At 38.8% G+C, this 24,710-nt stretch overlaps 1 long non-coding RNA gene across 2 annotated transcripts in view; it reads left to right on the top strand.

Annotated features, from left to right (window-relative positions):
* Window positions 1-510: 510 nt before the first annotated feature.
* Window positions 511-24,710, top strand: part of LOC133651029 (uncharacterized) — a 59,666-nt gene continuing 35,466 nt past the window's right edge. For both annotated transcript variants that reach the window (XR_009826356.1, XR_009826355.1), the window contains exon 1: window positions 511-580. This is a non-coding gene — a long non-coding RNA (uncharacterized LOC133651029). The remainder of the gene's footprint in view (window positions 581-24,710) is intronic.

Raw genomic sequence — 24,710 nt, 5'->3', positions numbered from 1 at the left:
TGGAGAGCGCCGCCTCTCGGACACGCGTCCACCCCCGCGAGTGGCCCCGCCTCCTCAGCAATTTAGCACACTTAGATTGATTAAAGATCATTTTTATTATTATAGATTTTTTTTTCTACATGCACAGTTATTAATCAAGGTAACCTATTCATGATTCTATTATTCGAAAAGTTGAACAAATCCGCTCGACTAATTATTATTTTTTAACGAAATATACATTATGCAAATATGCAAGTAAATGGCATATTTGCATAGCATTTAGGGATTGCTATGATATGTTGTGATTAGGGATGATACTCGAAACCGGTTTTCCCGGTTGTTCGATAAGAAAAGAACCGAGTCCTCGGACTCGAATCCCTTTTTGAGAACCGGTACCCGTTATCGAGACCACTATAGTAAAGAAAAAGAGTTGGTTCTTTATTCGAATCACTTGGAACGAATCCCGTCCCGACAAGAAATGCCCCGTGTGACATCACAAGAAGTGACGTCACGTAGTGCAGTCATTTGTCACGGTGGGATGCAGCGTGCTGCGGTTCGTTCCCGGGACGCAAAACTGACGGCTCCGGACGAAAGCGTGCAGGTAGGAGATGATTTATTTCTCATAAATCATACACATTACAACAGACAGGAACGAAACAAAAGGAAATTGTGCCGTTCGCACGACAAGCTAAAGCAAAAACTTACTTAGCACAGGAATACTAGAAGCTAAGGTAACTTAGCACAGGAATACTAGAAGCTAAGGTAACTTAGCACAGGAATACTAGAAGCTAAGGTAACTTAGCACAGGAATACTAGAAGCTAAGGTAACTTAGCACAGGAATACTAGAAGCTAAGGTTACTTAGCACAGGAATACTAGAAGCTAAGGTAACTTAGCACAGGAATACTAGAAGCTAAGGTAACTTTAGCACAGGAATTATGAGCTCGAAAACCAGAATGCCAACGTAACTGTTGCAAATGCAAACAATGAAGCCACGACGAGTGACCGGAAAAGGCAGGCTTAAAGAGTCTCTGATGAGCAACAGGTGCGCGTACAAGGCAGGTGAAAATCATAAATAACCATGGTGACTAAAACAAACCCCCGAAGTGCACAAAACAACTAAGGAAGTCCAAAATTAACAGAACATAACTAAACAAAATATGATCCGACCACATCATAATACATCACAGTTTCATATCATTTCACTTTACAGGAGTAGGAAGAAGTAAAGCTTATTTAATCCTTCCCCTTTCCCCACTTCATACAAATATATACATCATTTACTGACCTTTTTATAATAAAATATCTGTGAATTAGTATACACAACAGTTTTGTAATATGTAATTAATTAATTCAGTCATTATTAATATACTGAGATGAATAATATCTTATTTTCGATAAGGTTGAAAGTATTTCTCATAATTCTTCTTTGTACTTTGTAAGCACTATTCATTTGAACAACCTCTTAAAGTGGATCATATCAGTACAATGTTTAACTTCTTTACTTAATCCATTCCATCATTTAATTCCACATCATTTTAGCTGTTTGCAATTTTACCAAATCATCGAACTTTAATATTTTTGACTCAATAAAAAAAGTGTCTGTATGTTCTCTATATCCAACATTATGTATCAGTCTTTTGTAACACGGTTAACGAATGTAGTGCACATTTGTAGTTATTTCCCCACATTTCTGCACAATAACTCAGATATGGTAATACTATAGTAGCGAGCAGTAGAGAATGTGAAGTGATTTGTTAAACCAAATATTGTGTTTTTTTCCATATACAACAACCTATCTGGACTCGATAAGAGAATCGATAAGGAATCGGTTCGATAAGAGGATTCGATAATAGGCTCAAACTCGATAATTTCTTATCAAACATCATCCCTAGTTGTGATGTGTTAACCAACATTATGTTTCCCAATGAAATCTACTATTACTGTATTTTCCAGACAATAGAGCACAACAGTAATTAAACTGCACCCATTAAATTTTATAAGAATTTTTTTCCCCCCATATATTAGATATAGATCAGGGGTGTCAAACTAATTTTAGTTTGGGGTCCACATGGAAAAAAATGTACTCCCAAGTGGGCCGGACTGGTAAAATCACGGCACGATAACTTAACAATAAAGACTACTTCAGATTGTTTTCTTTTTTTTATATATAAATAGAACAAGCACATTCTGAAAATGTACAAATCATAATATTGTCGTTTTTTTTTTTACACTTACATGTTGCGGTTAATAGTATTCTATCTTTATTTGTCGTTATTTATACTTTCTGAATAAATTATGTGATAATGTTCATCAGTCAACTCATTGGTGTTAGTTTTCAATCTATCAAGATAAAAAAATAATATCAAAATCTAATTACAGTATGTTATTTATGTAGTTTGCTCATTTTCCTCGACTGGTGCACTAACATCATTTTTTTTAAATTTTTTTTTTACATATGTTGCATCATCTACAAAGATACAAAGATTTGCTATTGCGACATCTAGTGGACACATTTAGAACAGCAGTTTCTTTCATTCAAAAATTTTGGCTCATTTTATACTTAGCAAACTCATTCCGCGGGCCGGATAAAACCTGTTTGCGGGCCTGATCCGGCCCGCGGGCCTTATGTTTGACACACCTGATATAGATGATATCTGTCTATTACCTGACCGCTTCTATGTTAGCTACCTCTCTTTGTTTATAATGTATATTTTCTGCTGCACCTACTCTCTATTTTATGCTGCCCTTTTTTTTTTTGCTGCAGCTGTTACACATACTGTAAAGTACCAATGATTGTCACACACACACTAGGTGTGGTGAAATTATTCTCTGCATTTCACCCATCACCCTTAAATCACCTCCTGGGAGGTGAGGGGAGCAGCAGCGGTGGGTGCGCCCGGGAATCATTTTTGGTGATTTAACCCCCAATTCCAACCCTTGATTGCTGAGTGCCAAGTAGGGAGGTAATGAGTCCCATTTATATAGCTTTTGGTATGACTCGGCCAGGGTTTGAACTCCCAACCTACCGATCTCAGGGCGGGTTAGAGTATATATTGTATATATTATATAAAAATATAATAAAATATAATAATACAATATATCTGTATATATTGTATACTGTATATATAATTAGTAAATATTATATATATATTTTATATTGCTAATATGTTACATTTTTAGTCTACTTGATATCTGCATTATCCTTTCCATCCTTACCCTTTCCATCATTTGTAACTGAGCTACTGTGTGGAACAATTTCCCTTGTGGATCAATAAAGTTTGTCTAAGTCTAAGTCTAGCCGCACCGGACTATAAGCCGCAGATATTTACGATGTTAAATTAGTTATTTACACAGAAATATTCTGTAAATGTTTACTTACGTACCGTAATTGTTTCCAAACGTTGTCTGTAACATGGCAGTAAAATGGCTGATCAAACAAAATAGAATTCACTGTCATGGACCCACTAGCTGCGGAGGCTAGCTCTCCAATCAGCTTAACAGACTCAATAACTCCACGGTGACATCTTGGTGAGTTTCCTGAATCATTTGTAAAGCTGAAAAAATACAAAAAGAATTCCATTGAATAACACATACTAACATGTTGGCATATCAGCTCATGCTAACGACGCTAGCTTGATTACATCACGATATCACGTACAAATATGCTTGAAAACACTCCTACAGACATCACACATTGGATGGTTTAGTAAGTATAAACAGTTTTAGTTTGCACGCCGGTTGGGGAAGAAAAAAGAAAGAAAAAGCACTACTTGTAAATGCACACTTGCAGTGAGCAAACCCGTCCATAAGGTGGTGTCATAGCACAAACAATAAAACACTTCCTAGGTCTATTTCCTTATTTCTTTTGTTTATAGTAAATTAGTCGCACCGTCTTATAGGTCGCAGGGTTCAAAGTGTAAGAAAAAAAGTAGTGGCTTATAGTCATGAATTTACAGTACATAAAAATTGTGCAAGGCTGTTATAGCACTTAGATGACAAAATGCTGTAGGATGCATAGAAACATGTACGGTATATATCAGGCATTTAAAAAAAACAAAAACATTATTTTTCTACCCAAGAACATTGGGAGCCGCTAATGAGCCAATTCCTCATCAGAGGGTAAATAAACCCCCAAATGTTGAGGAGAATTTAATTAGTTGCAAATGAGACAATAAAACAAAGGTTGCCTGTTAAAATTAGATCATAACTCACTTTTTTTAACCTCTTTTTAAAATCTTCCCCTAAATTAAAAAAGGCAAATTTCTCCCACAGTGTCTCTGTCACGCATACATATTTCATAGCTTTTTTTGCAGAGGGGAAATTGCATTAGGAAAATTAATCTGGTTTGGGATTATCGGAGCGGATATTATATATATATATATATATATATATATATATATATATATATATATATATATATATATATATATATATATATATATATATATATATATATATATAAAATAAAAAAAATACTATTTTATATTTTTTTCATTATTATTATTTCATTATTTTTAAGATAGCGTCCATCTTCTACCGCTTGTCCCTTTTGGGGTCGCGGGGGAGGTGTGTGTGTGTGTGTGTGTGTGTATATATATATATATATATATATATATATATATACATATATATATATATATATATATATATATCCATCCATCCATCCATTTTCTACCGCTTGTCCCTTTTTGGGGTAGCGGGGGGGTGTATGTATATACATATACATATACATATACATATATATATATATATATATATATATATATATATATATATATATATATATACATATACATATACATATACATATATATATATATATATATATATGTATGTATTATAAAGTTGAAATTGTGTGTCACAAAGGATGCTGTGCAGCAGGTGAATAATTGTTTGTGACGCTGTCCTCATCATTTACGTCTCACGTCTTGTCTGTCCGTCGCGTGTACCTACAGGTATTGTTTTTTATTTAACCTGAATGTCTGCACTATCATGGCTGTCTGATGACAAGCATGTTTACTGGAGCTTCTTAGGCAATGTGGTGTCCAAAGTGTCCTAACACTGTTTATCTATTTGCCATCGGCGACATGGCCTTAAAAAAAGAACACCAAAAAAAAGCACTTGTTGCTAGGCAGAATTCACAGGCCACAACCTTATGTCCAATTACTCTATTTTTTCAAACAGTGACCTTGTCTCTGAATGTAAAACACATTGCAATACTCTTTGTTCCCTCCACTTGAAAATACACTTCAGCGAGTCCAGCCTTGATTTGATGGGGGACAAAACACACGTTGCAAGCATTTTCGCCCCACAGCTAGTTTTTTTTTTTAATCAGCCCATGACACATTCTGAAAATTAATTGATTTCTGTATTAATGAGGTGTATTAGATATGCAGTAATAGCTCAACTTACAAGCTTAATTGGTTCTGTAACCCAAAACACTTGTATCTCAAATCAACGTCTCCGGTTGAAATGAATTTCAATCATATAATTGGTATTCCCCCTACCCAAAACAGCACACTTTTAACTTGTAACGTACCTTTTAAAATAAAAAACTAACTTTTGGAAAATAAATATTGTATAAAATAACAATACGATAAAATATATCACTACAGTAGTTTTATGAAGTGATGTAATAATAATGTACAGCATTTAGCTTGGAGAGTGGACATCTACGGTATCTCCTTATCTGTCAAACACACCATCAGCAGCATTTTCATGGATACATGGCTGCTGTTTAGATATACTTTTAACGTCCTTGGCTGGCCTTAGACCCACTGAGGAGATGTGTCGGACACTTCATTCTCTTTGCCGAATTCTCGCTCATCCGCATTGACCGGACTTTGGCCGAGCCAGTGGGCAGCCTAAGACTGAGTTGGCTCTCTTGGTTGCGTTGTTAAGTCTGTTCCCATCTGTGGCCATGCGCCCCCCCCCCCCCCCCCCCCCCCCCCCTCCCACCAGACGATGGCGTGACGCACAGCAGAGGACACCACGGTACATGTAGGTGTTAGAATGGTGTTTTGGTTTTGTTGTTTGTCAATTTATGGTGCGATTGTATGTGCGCAATATGAATTATTTATTGCTCATTTTTTGGTTTTCTTTTGTAGCAGTATGTAGAAATGGTGCCGCTGAAGTGGCAGCTGGTTGCATCAGCTTTGTACACTTTTTAATGTATTTTGTGTTCTTTAATGTTTCCCTTTTGATTTCATATGTTTTTTACCTTATTTTACAACATACAACAAACCGTATTTTTTGGACGATAGCTATTATTATTCACGCAGAACAAATTATTTACATACCTTAATTGTTTCCAAATGGTGCTTTTAACACAGCAGTAAAACGGCTGATCAAACAAAACAGAAGTCACCATCATGGACCAACGAGCTGCGGAGGCTAGCTGTCCAATCAGATAAACAGACTCAATAACTCCACGGGGACGTTTCAGGGAATTTGTGAAACTGAAACAATACAAAAAAGAATGTTTCTGTAAGTTAATAATACTAACACAGAGTTAACATATTAGCTAATTCTAACAACGCTAGCATCATTACATTACGATAGCCCGTACAAATATGTATGAAAACACTCCAACAGACATCACACATGGGACAGTTTAGTAAGTATGAACAGTTTTAGTTATATTGTAAAACTTACAAACGTTGCTTGGAGTGATGAATGAATATTCTTTTCAGGTAGGAACGCTATGGACAGCTAGAAAGCTGAACGGCACTCCGGTTGAAAAAACAAATAACATGACCGGTAAATGGTCATTGTCCAAAAGAGGGCGCCGTAGCACAAACAATAAAACACCTTCTTATTGTATTTGCCAGTGACGTGCAGTCAGGGGAGGCAGGTGAGGCGGGGCCTCACGTGCCATCATGGAAAGAAAAAAAATGTAAAAAGAAAAAAAAAAAATTAAATTGTTATATGTATCCAGTGATTATACTATAAAGTTATTTTCCATTTAACTTCACCAGTTTTAGATTATTTTTATTCAAAATAGTTCACATTTGCCGTTCAAATACTGAGAAGAGACGTTGCGGTGATCAGCAGCCAGTTGAGGCACGTCACTGCGTTTTGCCTCAACATGGATTGCGGACTCAGCTAACTGCTGGCCTGCTGTGCAGTGAGACCGTATTGCTATATGAACTATATTATACATTACCATAGTTTAGTTAGCTGAGGTATATAATGTACAGTGTATTTTGTCAAAAACTGTATGTGTGTAAGTATTTCTTGTGCTGAGCAATCATAAAACGGCTGCGAAGACGCACTGGCTGAGGCTCGCAGTAATCCCGCCTCCTGGTGGTAGAGAATGCACCCCCTGACGGGAGTGTTATATCAACTAAAGCCCACACTTAAACTTTCCACGTGCAAGATTGAATCTATTTAAAAAAGTTATTTAATAAGAAGCCAAAAAGTGCAAAAACAATAATGTTCGTGTTGGAGGAGTTGTGAATGACTGCAGGGCCACAACATTAGGTACACCTGCAGACTGCAGCACGGATTTCATATTTCATTCATTCACAACTCCTCCAACACGAACATTATTGTTTTTGCACTTTTTGGCTTCTTATTAAAGACCTACTGAAACCCACTACTACCGACCACACAGTCTGATAGTTTATATATCAATGATGAAATCTTAACATTGCAACACATGCCAATACGGCCGGGTTAACTTATAAAGTGCAATTTTAAAATTCCCGCCACACTTCCGATTGAAAAAGCCTTCGGAGGATGAGTATGCGCGTGGCGTCAATCATTGAACCGGAAGTATTGGTACCCCATTGAATACAATACAAAAAAGCTCTGTTTTCATTTCATAATTCCACAGTATTCTGGACATCTGTATTGGTGAATCTTTTGCAATTTGTTTAATGAACAATGGAGGCTGCAAAGAAGAACGTTGTAGGTGGGATCGGTGTATAGCGGCGGCTGTAGCAACACAACAAGGATTACTCACTTGGATAGCAGACGCGCTAGCCGATGCTAACCGGCCACCGCACGGATGATCGGGTGAAGTCCTTCGTCGCGCCGTCAATCGCTGGAACGCAGGTGAGCACGGGTGTTGATGAGCTGGGCAGATGAGGGCTGGCTGGCATAGGTGGAGCGCTAATGTTTTTATCATAGCTCTGTGAGGTCCGGTTGCTAAGTTGCTAAGTTAGCCTTAGCGTCGTTAGCAACAGCATTGTTAAGCTTTGCCAGGCTGAGATCTATTAACCGCGTAGTTACATGTACATGGTTTAATACTATTGTTGATCTTCTGTCTATCCTTCCAGTCAGGGATTTATTTATTTTGTTTCTATCTGCATTTGAGACAGATGCTATCACGTTAGCTCGTAGCTATCACGTTAGCTCGTAGCTAATGCTAATGAGCTTCGTCGATGTATTGTCGTGGAGATACAAGTCACTGTTAATGTCCATTTCGGGTTCTCGACTCTCATTTTCAAGAGGATATAGTATCCGAGGTGGTTTAAAATACAAATCCGTGACCCACAATAGAAAAAGGAGAGAGTGTGGAATCCAATGAGCCAGCTTGTACCTAAGTTACGGTCAGAGCGAAAAAAAAAAGTATTTCACTGCATTCTAGTCCGTCACTCTAACGTTCCTCGTCCACGAATCTTTCATCCTCGCTCAAATTAATGGGGTAATGGTCCGAATAGCTCTAGCTGCGTTGAAAACAATAGGAAAATATGAGGGAGTGAACAACTGACAACGTCATCACGCTACTTCCGGTAGGGGCAAGGTTTTTTTTTATCAGAGACCAAAAGTTGCGAACTTTATCGACGTTGTTCTATACTAAATCCTTTCAGCAAAAATATGGCAATATCGCAAAATGATCAAGTATGACACATAGAATGGATCTGCTATCCCCGTTTAAATAAAAAAAAAAAATTTCAGTAGGCCTTTAAATTACTTTTTTAAATACATTCAATCTTGCACGTGGAAAGTTTAGGTGTGGGTTTTAGTTGATATAACATTCCCGTCAGGGGGTGCATTCTATGGCGGGGGCTGCATTAATCCAGCAGAACAGCGGCGCATGGACTTCATTTATAAGTAAAAGTAAGACCATAATAACGTTTTTTTTTATTAAATGTGCTTTTTTGTGTGCTACAGTTTGTATGTGTAAAGTTAAAGTTAAGTTAAAGTACCAATGATTGTCTCACACACACTAGGTGTAATGAAATTTGTCCTGTGCATTTGACCCATCCCCTTGATCACCCCCTGGGAGGTGAGGTGAGGGGAGCAGTGGGCAGCAGCGGCGCCGCGCCCGGGAATCATTTTTGGTGATTTAACCCCCAATTCCCACCCTTGATGCCAAGCAGGGAAGAATGTTGGTATGAGCTTTTAAACATAACCCGTTAACTGTTGCCAATCAAATGGTGAATAAGATACTCTTTAGGGTTCATATGTTTGTAAATCTGACTGTGATGAAGTCAGTGCCTCACCAGCCATGAACCTCACCGCACGTCATTGGTATTTGCTAGGCTATTTTTATGGCGGTCAGGGAAGAAAAAATCCATAAATTAGCAGCACCGTCTTATATGCCGCAGGGTTCAGAGTGTAGGCTTATAGTCCGGAATTTACAGGACAATTCCTTATTGTGGGATAAGTCTATCCTATCATATCCAATCCTATTCTGCTGCAGTACGATGCGGACTCGCACGGAGACCCTCCAGGGGCTTCATCAAGTCACGCTCAGTCATGTTTTTAATGATTTATTTTTTAAATTCAATGGAAATCATCCACTTCTTCTCCTCAGCGCTGTCTTTCACACTCACTTGCTTCCTTCTAGTGGTTAGAAAACAAGGTCGATCTCAAGCTCTAAGCTAAGGCTCGCGGGTAAGACCACATGTTTTGGTTGGATCTCACGAGGCTCACTGTGGTATTTGCTACGCCAAATAATGGCGGGGATGCTTGGAACGAACATTTTTTGCTTGCAACTTAAAGGGGACCTTTTATGCAAAACCAACTTTTCTTACCTATTGGTACTTGTTTTTGTTTATTTGGGATCTGCGTAAGTCCCAAAAGTGTTAAATCAAACATCAAGGCATTGCAGAGATATTTAATAAACAATCTTGCCTTCCTTCATATTTCCTCCGAACGAGCCGTTTGGAATTTGCACAACTCATGACGTTTTCACCAAGTGTGACACCGTGGTAGAAATTTACCCAAAGTGCTTTGCGCAGGTCTGACATTGTAGTCATTTAGCTCCTTCTTTTTCTCCATCCTCTTGTTGTGGGGCGGACTGGCTCGTACATGCACATGCATCCTCCGCTGTTGCCATTTCTAATACAAAAGCAGCGTATAGTTCCAACTTATATCTGTCGGTAGACTCGCTATGGAAGAGCTAAAAACTACAATGACAGGGAGAAGACGCTGTCAAAGTGGAGGCACGTAAATGAGCCCGCCCAAAAAATGCCGCGTCCTGAAGAAAGAGGTCTGTAAAACATAATCTATGAAACATTTTGACCAAAGAACCACCATTACATGTTATGTAGACCACAAAGAAGTGTTTTAAAGGCCTACTGAAATGATTTTTTAAAATTTAAACAGGGATAGCAGATCCATTCTGTGTCATACTTGATAATTTTGCGATTTTGCCATATTTTTGCTGAAAGGATTTAGTAGAGAACATCGACGATAAAGTTCGCAACTTTTGGTCGCTGATAAAAAAAAGCCTTGCCTGTACCGGAAGTAGCGTGACGTCACAGGTTGAAAGGCTCCTCACGTTTCCCCATTGTTTACACCAGCAGCGAGAGCGATTCGGACCGAAAAAGCGACAATTACCCCATTAATTTGAGCCAGGATGAAAGATTTGTGGATGAGGAACGTGAGAGTGAAGGACTAGAGTGCAGTGCAGGACGCATCTTTTTTCGCTCTGACCGTAACTTAGGTACAAGCTGGCTCATTGGATTCCACACTCTCTCCTTTTTCTATTGTGGATCACGGTTTGTATTTTAAACCACTTCGGATACTATATCCTCTTGAAAATGAGAGTCGAGAACGCGAAATGGACATTCACAGTGACTTTTATCTCCACGACAATACATCGGCGAAGCACTTTAGCTACGGAGCTAACGTGATAGCATCGTGCTTAACTGCAGATAGAAACAAAAGAAATAAACCCCTGACTGGAAGGATAGACAGAAAATCAACAATACTATTAAACCATGGACATGTAAATACACGGTTAATGCTTTCCAGCCTGGCGAAGCTTAACAATGCTGTTGCTAACGACGCCATTGAAGCTAACTTAGCAACGGGACCTCACAGAGCTATGCTAAAAACATTAGCTATCCACCTACGCCAGCCAGCCCTCTTCTGCTCATCAACACCCGTGCTCACCTGCGTTCCAGCGATCGACGGAGCGACGAAGGACTTCACCCGATCATCAATGCGGTCGGCGGCTAGCGTCGGCTAGCGCGTCTGCTATCCAAGTCAAAGTCCTCCTGGTTGTGTTGCTGCAGCCAGCCGCTAATACACCGATCCCACCTACAGCTTTCTTCTTTGCAGTCTTCATTGTTCATTAAACAAATTGCAAAAGATTCACCAACACAGATGTCCAGAATACTGTGGAATTTTGCGATGAAAACCGAGCTTTTTGTATTGGATACAATGTGTCCGAATACTTCCGTTTCAACGATTGACGTCACGCGCATACGTCATCGTACATAGACGTTTTCAACCGGAAGTTTAGCGGGAAATTTAGAATAGCACTTTATAAGTTAACCCGGCCGTATTGGCATGTGTTGCAATGTTAAGATTTCATCATTGATATATAAACTATCAGACTGCGTGGTCGGTAGTAGTGGGTTTCAGTAGGCCTTTAAATTGAGAAAAAAATCCTAATATGACCCCTTTAAGTAAAAACTATTTGCTTTGTGGGATGTGGATGTGGATGTGGGATCTGAGCAGAGGATGTCGTTGTGGCTTGTGCAGCCCTTTGAGACACTCGTGATTTAGGGCTATATAAATAAACTTTGATTGATTGATTGCTTTGTCACCTACAACAGAAAAGCTAATATAACAATGCTTTCTTTACAAATAACTCAGCATACATATAGAGTACTGATGTACATTTATTGGTTTTATGATCATCTTTAATGTGCAAAATGTATCAAAGTGGTCTCCCGCAATCTTGACGTATCGTATGGTCTTACAGCTGCGAGTTCATTTGCATAAATTCGACCGAAAAACAACACAATGTAAATTCCCTTGTTATTTTTGAGTTACTCACTTCGGAAATTAATAATGCCGTTACGCATACGCACTGCTTTCGGTGGGGTGTCAACACCCCGGTAAAGTTGGGGTTGCAAAATCTTGAGGGGGTCCGGGATTCCAAAACAATGCATAAGGTAAAAGACGAAGGTTTATAGCACCAAAACAAAGACGTTCTCGTGAGGCCAATTCGGAATCCTCTCAGTCCCCTGTTGGGCCATGTGATTTGAAACCAACGTGCACTGAAATGTCTTTTAAAAAAAGGCTCGCCTCCGTCCCATTCTCTCGCTCCACGGCGGTCGCTTTCGCCCTGCGGGGATTTGCTTCATCCAGCTGGTAGTGAGAACACGCACTGTGGGAAGAGCTCACAGGGTAAATAGTTACCCAGGCGGCAAGAAAATAAATTAGGGATCTGCTCGGGGCTTCTCTGCAGAAAAGCAGATACCGAAGCGGCATTAGATGTGCGGCTGAAGGAGTGAGGCAGGAGGACGGAGGGTGAGGAGGTCGGATTGTTTGCAGGGCTGCTGGAGCACCGAATGCTTATCACGTTTCCGAGCACGCTCTCTCGTTAAGTCATGTTCATGTAGGAGAGTCGTGCTGGAGGCGGAATAACGTGTTGGCCGGTTGACACGCAGCAGGACGCACGACTGGTAGGCGAGTTAAAAATGTATACAGTCAGTAAAGACCAGGGGTGTCCAAACATTTCCAACTGAGGGCCGCACACTAAAAAATTTAAAACATGCCGGTGCCATTTTGAGATTTTTCATTTCCAAAACCAATATTGATGACCAGCATTAAAACACAGTAGCGTGGTAGACCTAAATATTCATTCAAAACAAAGCAGAGTTTTTCATTTAACAAGCACTTTTAATATATTTTGCCTATGTAACATTACACACCGTTTGAACAGTAACACTGGGTTTGAATATTTAATTAAGTGTTTTTTTTTTGGCCTACCACTAGATCAGTGGTTCTTAACATGGGTTCGATCGAACCCTAGGGGTTTGACGAGTCGGCCTCAGGGGTTCGGCGGAGCCTCCGCCGCGGGGGCCAGGACACACCCGACTCATCGTGTAAATAAAAACTTCTCCCTATCGGCGTATTATGGATACCCCCGAACAATGTTCCCTCTAATTTTCCATATGTGTGGACCTACTCAGTGGCCTAGTGGTTAGAGTGTCCGCCCTGAGATTGGTAGGTCGTGAGTTCAAACCCCGGCCGAGTCATACCAAAGACTATAAAAATGGGACCCAATACCTCCCTGCTTGGCACTCAGCATCAAGGATTGGAATTGGGGGTTACATCACCAAAAATGATTCCCGGGTGTGGCCACCGCTGCTGCCCACTGCTCCTCTCACCTCCCAGGGGGTGATCAAGGGGATGGGTCAAATGCAGAGGACACATTTCACCACACTTAGTGTGTGTGTGTGACAATCATTGTACTTTAACTTAGATGTGCACACTGTGGCCACACCAGCAGCACACCTGTCCCAAACCTGACTAAATACCAAGTTAAAGATCCCAAAAGGGACAAGCGGTAGAAAATGGATGGATGGATGAATGTTTTATTATTATAATCAAATGACAGCAGTCATTTCCATGGGATTATTTTCTAATATAAGTGTTTTGGCCCACGTACAATGACAATAACAACACATATAGTTTTTCATGAGCTGTGTACTAGTATTGTATGTCTGGGTGGGGGTCCTGCTTTGGAAATAATTTTGACCCCCTTTCGGATATCACATTTAGTTCCCACTAAAACATTCACATGTTGCACAATGAGATGTACCAACTTCGCCACGCCGTCCCCACACAAGGCAATTCAAAGTGCTTTACAGAAAATTAGTATAAGGCAAAAGTTTAAAAATAAAATCATATTTCAAATTAAAATCAGAAAATACAATCATAAAAACAATCATAATTAATTCAAATTCAAATCAATCAAATACAGTAGATACAATACTTTTAGATGCTATGCACACAATTAAAGTAAATGTTTTTGTTTGTTTCATGCCTTTTCTGTGAAAGAAAACAATGTTTTTTATGGCAAAAACAGAAACTGTGCAAAATTTTGCTCCAAAAAGCTTTAAAAGTCGATTATTTGATGTGAAGTAATTGGAACCTTCAATAGGTCAAAAATTCATAACACCATTAATTTTATGTCATTATTTTTTTAGTTTAAAAAAAATCCCTTTTGGGATTCAAAAGGGCCACATTCATAAAATTGTTATATATAAAACATACCTTTTTTTTTTTTTACATTCAATACTTTTAGGTCTCTGGCTCAACTTGAAATCTCTTGTCGATTACAAGTTTTTATTATTATTTTTATGTCTTTGTTTGCTTGTATTTTTATTCCCTTTTTTTAAACAAAACTTAGTGTGTTCATATGGCAAAAACACAAAATATGCAATAAATTAAAAAAAAAAAAAAAAAAAAAATTCAAAGTCGATTATTTAATGTGAAGTAATTGGAGTCTTGAGTGGGTCAATATTTCATAGCAACATTGATTTTGATTCATTATTATTTTTTGAGCAATTAAAGCTTTAAATAAAAAAACAGCTTGCATGGCAGCTTTGTGTTATTAGAGTCCACTTTTTCTTGTTACTTTTCACCTGTTTGCTCAGACAAACATATCAGAAGTTGATCTAAAGACTTAGGTATTAAAAGTAAAAAAAAAAATGTAAGACTTATTTTTAATACATTTATGAGTGGGGAACTTTTGTATCACCAAAAATTCTAGTGGGATTTTTTTTCAAACTGTCATTACATATGAATCGAAGGAATAAAAAAAATAATACTATTGACCTATTTAAGGGTCCAAATAATCAAATAATCGACTTTTAGTGTTTCTTGTAGAAAACTTTTGCATATTTTATGTTTTTGCCATAAAAAAAATTGTGTTTTCATTCACAAAAAGTGCATGAAAAAACCCAAACAAAATTACTTTAAGTTGATCTCGAGCAGTGGCTCTTAAACTCTGGTAATAATATATTTATATACATATTCCACTATGAAATTTTTGAAAAAGTCATCCCCTCAGTATATGATGAATTCATGAGGGCCAAGTGAGTCCTTATTGGCCAATTCAGTTGTGAAAAACAATATATAAATAATAAGTGTCCGTGTTTATCTCACGGCAACAACACACACACGCATCAGATTTAGCGTTAGCTTCTTAGCATTAGCATTCGGTTCACTCGGGCTGAGAAAAATAACAACACACATTGTGTATCACTGGCTACTTTTAAAGCATGTTGTCATGACGCGGGGGATTTCGCAACTTACTGCGAGAATTGTTTTCCCAGGAAGCAAACGGACTACTCCGGACAAGGCGCGCAGGTAAAAACAAAGTACTCAAAGTACTACAAAAACAGAACACAAGGCGAATGCACAACGCGCTGATCGCACTTGGAGCTAACTAACACTTAGCGTAAACTATGGCAAGTAAAACTTACCAGCTGTGGCATGAATGAAGAAAACTTACATATACAAGGCATGAAGCGAACAATCGCATGACAAGAGCAGCATGAAACTATGGCATGAAAAGAATCAGAACAGAGCAATGTTGCCAGACCGACTAACTGGCAACCACAGGTTTAAATAATAATCTCATGATTAGCGACAGGTGTGATCTGAACAAATGAGACAGGTGAAACTAATGACAAAACAAACAAGGAAGTGCAAACAGGAACTAAGGAGTCCAAAATTAACAGAACATAATTAAACAAAACATGATCCGGACCACGGATCATGACACATGTAACAAAGTAAATAGTGAATACTTGTGGGATTTACTTTTGTTGTACTCGTCCTTTATTTCACATTTCTCTTCAAATTACGATGTTGGCTGAATACTTTGTATCCCGCCGTAAATATATTTAAAGCACTTCTCGTAGCTTTGCGTATTGAAATGAAGTTCGTAAAGAATAATAAACAGCATTTAACTGCACATAGGTTCAAATAAATACTGTATTGGCGGCTGAAACTAAGAATACAAGGTTTTAAGAACGCCCCCAACTATGTTCAACCAATCAGCGGTCGACGGCACAGCCCCTCCAAAGTTCTTGGAACTATTAGAAAGTCTCGCCTCGTGAAAAAGTTCCTGAAGAACTAAATCTACTTGGATAGTTTTTGGTGGAAAAACAGAGTTGGCTTTATTTCATGTGAAAGTTCCTGAAAAAGTTTCTGCAGTGGAAAAGAGCCTATTGATTCATTTTTTGACGAATGAAGTAGTCTTGACAATCCGGCCCGGTCCTGTATGTCTAAAACAATACCGTGAGATCCAACTTCCCAAAACCACAATGTAATTATCGTGAGAGCTCTGAATAATTGCGAGAAGAAGAAGAAGTCGAAGAGACGCGGCGGTCTTGGATGCGATCTGTCCTCTTCGCTCACATCCAGTCCAGATAATGAATAACCCTTTGAATAATTCATCAGCACCAAAACACAAGCTAATATGCTTTTGTAAGTATGATGGATGGCGTGAGTGCTCCACGCCGCCGTGGATATTTAGTCCAAAGGACTGGGACACGAGGCAGGAACTTGTCGCACGTGGGGAGGGAACATTCCGGTTAGCTTGAACTGAATCGATAGCGACACGTTTGATTTAAAAAGCAAAAATCTAATTTGTGTCGAAAGCACAAACTTCAAATGTCAACATAAGTAGTTTGGAAAGAAGGAATATTAATAGCTTTAATGAACAAAACATAACAAAGAGTGGATGGCATTCATCAGTAGTACTAAACTTTTTAAAAAAAGAAAAAGAAAAAAAAACATTTTAGCAATAAATGTATGAAAAGAAGCATTCGTTTTCCTGGTCACATGTTTGCATGGACACTTGTTGCTACGCAGAATTCACACATTCCCATTTGTCCAATTACTTTATTTTCTCAAAGCGTGCCAATCACTCGGTTTACTTGCTAAACTACTTTTACTTGTACAGTGCTACGTTTTTACCAGAGGTGGGTAAGAACACGCTACATTTACTCCGTTACATTTACTTAAGTAACTTATTGGAGTAGTTTTGAAGGGGAAATTAACTTTTTTTTTTTACAGCGGAGCCCATAAATCCCATAAAAAAACATCCAAAAAGCACCAACAATACTCCATTCACATTTCGTGACTTGAATATTAACCAAGTATTCCTGCATGATATTATACACTATATTGCCAAAAGTATTTGGCCACCTGATTCACATATGAACTTGAAGTGCCATCCCATTCCTAACCCATAGGGTTCAATATGATGTGGGTCCACCTTTGGCAGCTATTAAAGCTTCAAATCTTCTGGGAAGGCTGTCCACAAGGTTGCAGAGTGTGTTTATAGGAATTTTCCACCATTCTTCCAAAAGCGCATTGGTGAGGTCACACACTGATGTTGGTCGAGAAGGCCTGGGTCTTAGTCTCCATTCTAATTCATCCCAAAGGTGTTCTATCGGGTTCAGGTCAGGACTCTGTGCAGGCCAGTCAAGTTCATCCATACATTTTCTTATAATAAAGCCGAGAGCTGACTTTGGAATATTTAGGAGCGAGAAAATTTCACGACTGGATTTGTTGCACAGGTGGCATCCTATGACAGTTCCACGCTGGAAATCACTGAGCTCCTGAGAGCGGCCCATTCTTTCACAAATGTTTGTAGAAACAGTCTTCATGCCTAAGTGCTTGATTGTATACACCTGTGGCCGGGCCAAGCGATTAGGACACCTGAATCTGATCATTTCGATGGGTGGCCAAATACTTTTGGCAATATAGTACAACTATATAATAACAATGTTCCTTTTGGATCAATAAAGTTTGTCTAAGTCTAAGTCTTTTGTTATTATAAGCGCTAACACAGACAAACTATTTATAGCGGCGCCGTGATGACAAGCTTGAGTGCCAATGTTGACATGATCGACTGATCAGCTTCTTCCTCGTTTCCTTGCTTGTCAAACTTTATTGTAGATCATAAATCATGCATCTCACCTGGATAGTAGAAGGATGAGGACGTATTCCGACGAGTTGGTACACTTTGACAGCCAATTCACACCCGGAAATGGCGAGAACAGCACGAAAAGACGCTTGGTTCCACCCTTCCTTTTCTTCGTGAGGATTATGAGTCATTCTTCATCTAAATGGGAATATATGAACATCCTAGCAGTCGGCATCCTAATGACAGCAGACATTAGACAGAAAGTGATGTTTTATTATGTTTGTTGGCTCTCATAAAGTCTGCAGGGAGTAATAATCACTGATGAAAAAATACAAAAAATTAATGCGGTGAGTATGCTTAAAAAGATCAAAATAAGTAAATGTTAAATGTTATTACAAATGTGCCCGTTACTACATTACATACATACTTACATCATGTATATACAACCTTAATGGAAGTGTTTGGATGATTTTTAAAGGGCTTTATAGGCACAATAGAGCGGCTTTCATAGGCTCCATTGTAAGTGGACTTTTGATTGCATTTATTTCATATTTAGAATGCATTAACTGTTGTTTGCATGGATGCTTTACTTTAGTTTTGGGCGATACCACAAATTTTGGGTATCGATCCCATACCAAGTAGTTACAGGGTCATACATTGGTCATATTTAAAGTCCTCATGTATCCAGGGACGTTTATAAACATAATTAGAATTAAAAAACAAGGACAAAAAGATTTTGTGTCGATAAAAAATCTTGTAGTATCGACTAAATACGGCTCTTGTACTTGATATCGTTACAATCTATATCTGTAGATCCATCCTTTTGTTTACATTGAGGGATGCTCTTCACTACACACTACGGTGTGTAGTGAAGCCTGTTTAGCTATTCCTCGTCCTGCAGGGATGATACTTGTAGGAATCTTACTTTATTCGGATTGGACAAAATGAATTTACGAGCACATTAGGTCGTGCACTAGCTAAGCGTTTGTTCGCCACACAAACCGTATTTGCCTCTTCTAAAAAAACGTGAGGTAATGCCACTGCACTGACGATGACCTCAACGCAGGGGTGCACTTGTTTGCAATAACATTGAAGCTCATTAAGTCGACGACGTGCAGTTCACACACACTGTACCGGAAGAAGAAAAAAAAAAAAAAGAACCAAGTTGTGATGTATATTTTATGCCGTGTTGGGCCTGCCTGTGCTCGCGCCACTACCTCAGCCAAGCCGGCATCAAACATTCATTTGCATATCAAGCGACTCGCTGCGATCTAAATTTGGTCGGCGGTATTTCCTCGTCTGTTTCACACGCCAGGCAAACTATAGTATCTGCCGGCAAAACGCAAAGTACACACATTTGAAGTCTTTAACACGGTACACCACTAAGTGCAGCAATACTGCTCACTGCCACTAGGGGGCACATTTGTGATCTACCCAAAACATGTTTTTGTTTAATCAAGAAAGCTCTTCATTTTTATTCAAGTATATTTTGTATTGTATAATTAGTTTATGCATAATATGTGTCGATAAAATAAAAAAAAATATATATGTATTCTAATCGGTTTATTGAGTAAATACATGTTTTGCAATGTGGTGGTCGTTTGATGTGCGGTGATATACTAACCAGCATTACATATTATGAAAGTCATGTTTATTAACGCAATTTCCGATGGAATTGCATTGTATAATAATTAGAGATGTCCGATTATATCGGCCTGCCGATATTATCGGCCGATAAAAGCTTTACAATGTAATATCGGAAATTATCGGTATCGTTTTTTTTATTATCGGTGTCGGTTTTTTATTTTATTAAATCAACATAAAAAACACAAGATAGACTTACAATTAGTACACCAACCCAAAAAACCTCCCTCCCCCATTTACACTCATTCACACTCATTCAATATATATCAATACAGTCTGCAAGGGATACAGTCCGTAAGCACACATGATTGTGCCTGCTGCTGGTCCACTAATAGTACTAACCTTTAATAGTTAATTTTACTCATTTTCATTAATTACTAGTTTCTATGTAACTGTTTTTATATTGTTTTACTTTATTTTTTATTCAAGAAATTTTTAAAATGTATTTATCTTATTTTATTTTATTATTTTTAACCATACCTGGTTGTCCAAATTAGGCATAATAATGTGTTAATTCCACGACTGTATGTATCGGTATCGGTTGATATCGGTATCGGTTGATATCGGTATCGTAATTAAAGAGTTGGACATTATCGGAATATCGGATATCGGCAAAAAGCCATTATCGGACATCCCTAATAATAATACATTGAAGCTGAACAATAAAAACATCGTAAGTCCACTTTAGGACAATTGATATTTTTTCCCCACCTGTGTAAAACAAGGTACTTCTAGTAATAATAGCAATACAAATGATGTCATATTTTTATAGAGCTTTTTAAATACCGTATTTTTCGGACCAGATTATAAGGCACACTGCCGATGAGCGAGTCTGTTCTGGTCTATTTTCATACAAAAGGCGCACCGCCCGACTATAAGGCGCAATCAAGGATTAAGTTTTACAGACCATTTTCAAGAAACTTTCCGAACGTCTCTTCAGGATGCGCCGTTTTGTAGGCGGTCTTACCTACGTGGCTCACCTTTGACAGCGTCTTCTCCCCGTAATTTTTGTTGTAGCGGTGTAGCGTGCAAGGACGGGGATCGTAGTAACTGTTTTAATGACATTCAGACTTTACTTAAATCAATAACGGAGCAGCATATTCTCATCCTAGGCTCAAAAATGCAACATCAACGCCGGAAATGTGTCCCGTGAAAAACACGGGACACTAAAGTTCCGTGGGTGAATTATGTAAACCCACTACAGTTTTTAGCGCTTTCATGGCGAGTTCACTGACAGATATAAGTAAGAACTTTACGCTTCTTTATATTAGAAATGGCAACAGCGGAAGTCGATTGCCACATAAGAAGGTAGAGAAAAAGAAGAAGCTCATGACTACGGTGTCTGCACAGACTACAATGGCGGATGCGCGCACATTTTCAGGACTTATGCAGATCCCAAATACAGATCAGCAGGTACCAGAAGGTAAGAAAAGTCGGCTTCATAGCTTACCAAAGTCGTACTTAGAACATTTTGACCAATTTTTGAGTGCCGTGTGTAATGTTCTATATTCTCAATGGAACATTTAAAGTTTTGGTGCATTTAAAGTTTTGGTGTTGTTTACTGGCCTCATCTTGCAGTTTACACGTATCTCTTATGTATGAAAGCCATCTACTGGTCACACTTATCTTTACACCATGTACCAAATAAAATTGCTTCGAGGTTGGTAAGCACAACTAGAATTATGCCGTATATTAAATGTTAACCACATTAAAAGAATATTTCTACTTAAATGATAAATGGGTTATACTTGTATAGCGCTTTTCTACCTTCAAGGTACTCAAAGCGCTTTTGACAGTATTTCCACATTCACCCATTCACACACACATTCACACACTGACGGCGGTACTTGTTGAAAAAGAGTTAACATAGTAGCATATAGTAACAAATAGTACCATAGTAGTGAAGTAGAAATTAAAAAGTCCTTGAAATGATGATTAAACCCGATGTTATGACATTATGTTCTTATTTATTGGGACTTGTGTCGTAATATAAAATTCATGTTTTTTTAACGCATATTTCCAATGGAATTGCAAGCATACTTGCCAACGCTCCCGAATTTTCCGGGAGACTTTCGAATTTCTCCCGATTTCTAGCCGGACTTAAGGCACGCCCCCTCCAGGTCCATGCGGACCTGAGTGAGGACAGCCTGCCGTCACGTCCGCTTGGCCAACCAAAAAGTAACCACAGAACACTATATCGTATAGTGTTCTGTGGTTACTTTTTGGTTGACCAACGGTTTACGTTGTATTGCGCACCCTGACGGCAAGTGTGGGAGTCGGTTCTGAAGTATGAAGTAAAGAGACGTAACTTCGTCACCTCGCCTGGTTATTGACTCCAACCCAGAATATTACACTGCTCATACCTATATGCTCCTTCAAAGGCTGTGCTACTGGCTGCAAAGCATTGCACTTTCAAATACAACAATGAGTAGAGAGGAGTGTTATGTGTGTATGTGTGTAAATAAATGAACACTGAAATTCAAGTATTTATTTTATTTATATGTATATGTATATAATAAAATACATACCGTATATTACCAAATAGTAGCCCGGGCGTTTATTTTACAAAATGGGGTCAGACCCCGGGCGGCTATTAGGACATGGGCGGTTATTTGCACAAGGCTTTTATTTATTTTTGCACCAGCCTGCACCAGGCCATTATTTGGTTACAATGGTTACTGTCCAGTATTTTTTTTTTCGTACAAACAATTTTAAATGTAAAAGCTATTGTAAACATACAAACAAAAAAACAAGACTATCAAAAGACAAGAGATCAACAAGGCCTCAACATGGCAGTACTGCAACAATTGTCAAATAGAATACCAATACTAAAAATAAATACACTTTTTAAATAAAGCAGCCTACTGGGAAAAATAAAATTATGGTACCAAGTACTCAAGTATTAAAAAACACACCATCAAAACAGAACAATAATACTGTCACTTAAATAAAATAAAGGCTACAGTACTCCAAGTTTTAAATAAAGAAGCATACAAGAAAAATACAATTATGGTACCAAGTACTCTATAAAACCATCAAAACAATAATACTGCAGCAAACGCAACCCCAAATGCAACTCAACCCCACTCATCATCCTCCTTCTCCTCCTCCTCTCCCTCACCCCCCTCATCATCATCCTCCTTTTCAATCACAAGTTCATTGAGGAACTGCTGTTCTTCATCACTCTCCTCCTCTTCCTGAACCACAGCAGCAGCCTGCTGTCTAGCCCTCAACAGCATCTCTCTGCCTGCCTGACATGGCTGTCCCTTCTTGAAGCAGTAAATGAGCTGGTCCTCACTCCCATCAGCCCACACACCTTGTAGGATACCACAAAGCAACATTCAGCTATGGCTACTGTTTGCAACACGGACACACACACACACACACACACACACACACACACACACACACACACACACACACACACACACACACACACACACACACACACACACACACACACACACACACACACACACACACACACACACACACACACGATTAAGCCAGCCACTTGTTGCACCAAACATCACCCCGGTGTCTCTCGTGTCACTCGCGGTGACATACAACTCCTTTGCCTTAATGCTGATCATTTTGCGGGACACACGGTGGTTCAGTCCACGCACGTGATGTATCCACTGACACAAATTAGCATCAAGCTCGTCGCTCACTTTCTTCCTACCTCCATCCGGTAGATAGTAGTTCTCCCTTTTTTTGTTTCCATTCTCGTACACGTTTTGGGTCAACGTTAAACTGCCTGGCCGCTGCCAAACCACAATTCTGCTCCGCATACTTCACAATCGCTAGCTTGAACTTTAAGTCAAGTCAAACGTTCTCTTCTTCCCCCTTAAAGTATTCCCGTCCATCAGTTGTGGTGTACCGGTATCCTGTTCATTCAACTCACTGCTACTGTTGCTTGCCATGTTGAAACTTTTCCTCGTGGGTTTGTTGTGTGTTACGCTATATGCGGTCACCCATTTGCAATATGTTGATTACCCAGAATCCCCACGTGACGTCTGCTGTTACCGTAATGACCAGAATTATTGCACCCTTGCTTTTCCTTTTAGCTTATAAATTGGGTTTAATGAAAATTAAATCAATATGATTTTAATCTAAATTATGCAAATAACAGCCCATGGGCGGCTATTTGGACATAGGCGTTTATTAGGAAGAGGCTGTTAATTCACAAAATGGGCTCAGACCCCGGGCGACTATTAGGACAAGGGCGTCTATTTGCACAAGGGCGTCTATTTGGTAATATACGGTATATATATATAGCTAGATTTCACTGAAAGTCAAGTATTTATTTTATTAATATATATATATATTGTATATATATAAGAAATACTTGAATTTCAGTGAATTCTAGCTATAAATATACTCCTTCGCCCTTAACCCCGCCCCCCAACCACGCCCACCTCATGTGATTCGCATGATTCTCGATTCATCCAATCCGGAGACGTCTGTTTGCATGGCAATTCAATCCAACCTTGTACCATTTGATTATGGGTAAATGAAACGTTTGTACTAAATTCACTTTTGTTGCTGTTTAAGATTCGGACATTCCACCACATCTTGAATGGGATTGTGCTAAAAAATTTAATTTCCCCTCGGGGATTAATAAAGTATTTCTGATTCTGATATAACAAGATAATGCATACATTTATCATTTGTTTTTAAAACGGTTACAAAAAAGTGGGACCCCAAAAATGTACTGTGGGACTCTATTTTTATGACTTGATTGGGTCCCTGGGACCCCATTTTGAAAATTCCTAGCGCCAATATGATGGCGTATTGGTGCGTGCAAAACAGCAGCAGGCAGCTGTGGCCTGCGGGCCGGTTCTAATACTAATCAAATATCATCCCGGGAGCCATTGATAAATCATCCCAGATCCGGCCCACGGGCCTTGACTTTGACACCCCTGTATTAAGCAGTGTAACGA

This window comes from Entelurus aequoreus, linkage group LG05 (assembly GCF_033978785.1).
Source record: "Entelurus aequoreus isolate RoL-2023_Sb linkage group LG05, RoL_Eaeq_v1.1, whole genome shotgun sequence".
In the NCBI taxonomy this organism is placed as follows: domain Eukaryota; kingdom Metazoa; phylum Chordata; class Actinopteri; order Syngnathiformes; family Syngnathidae; genus Entelurus; species Entelurus aequoreus.
Note: the sequence above shows the minus strand (reverse complement) of the source record. Positions and strands in the feature narration are given on the sequence as shown.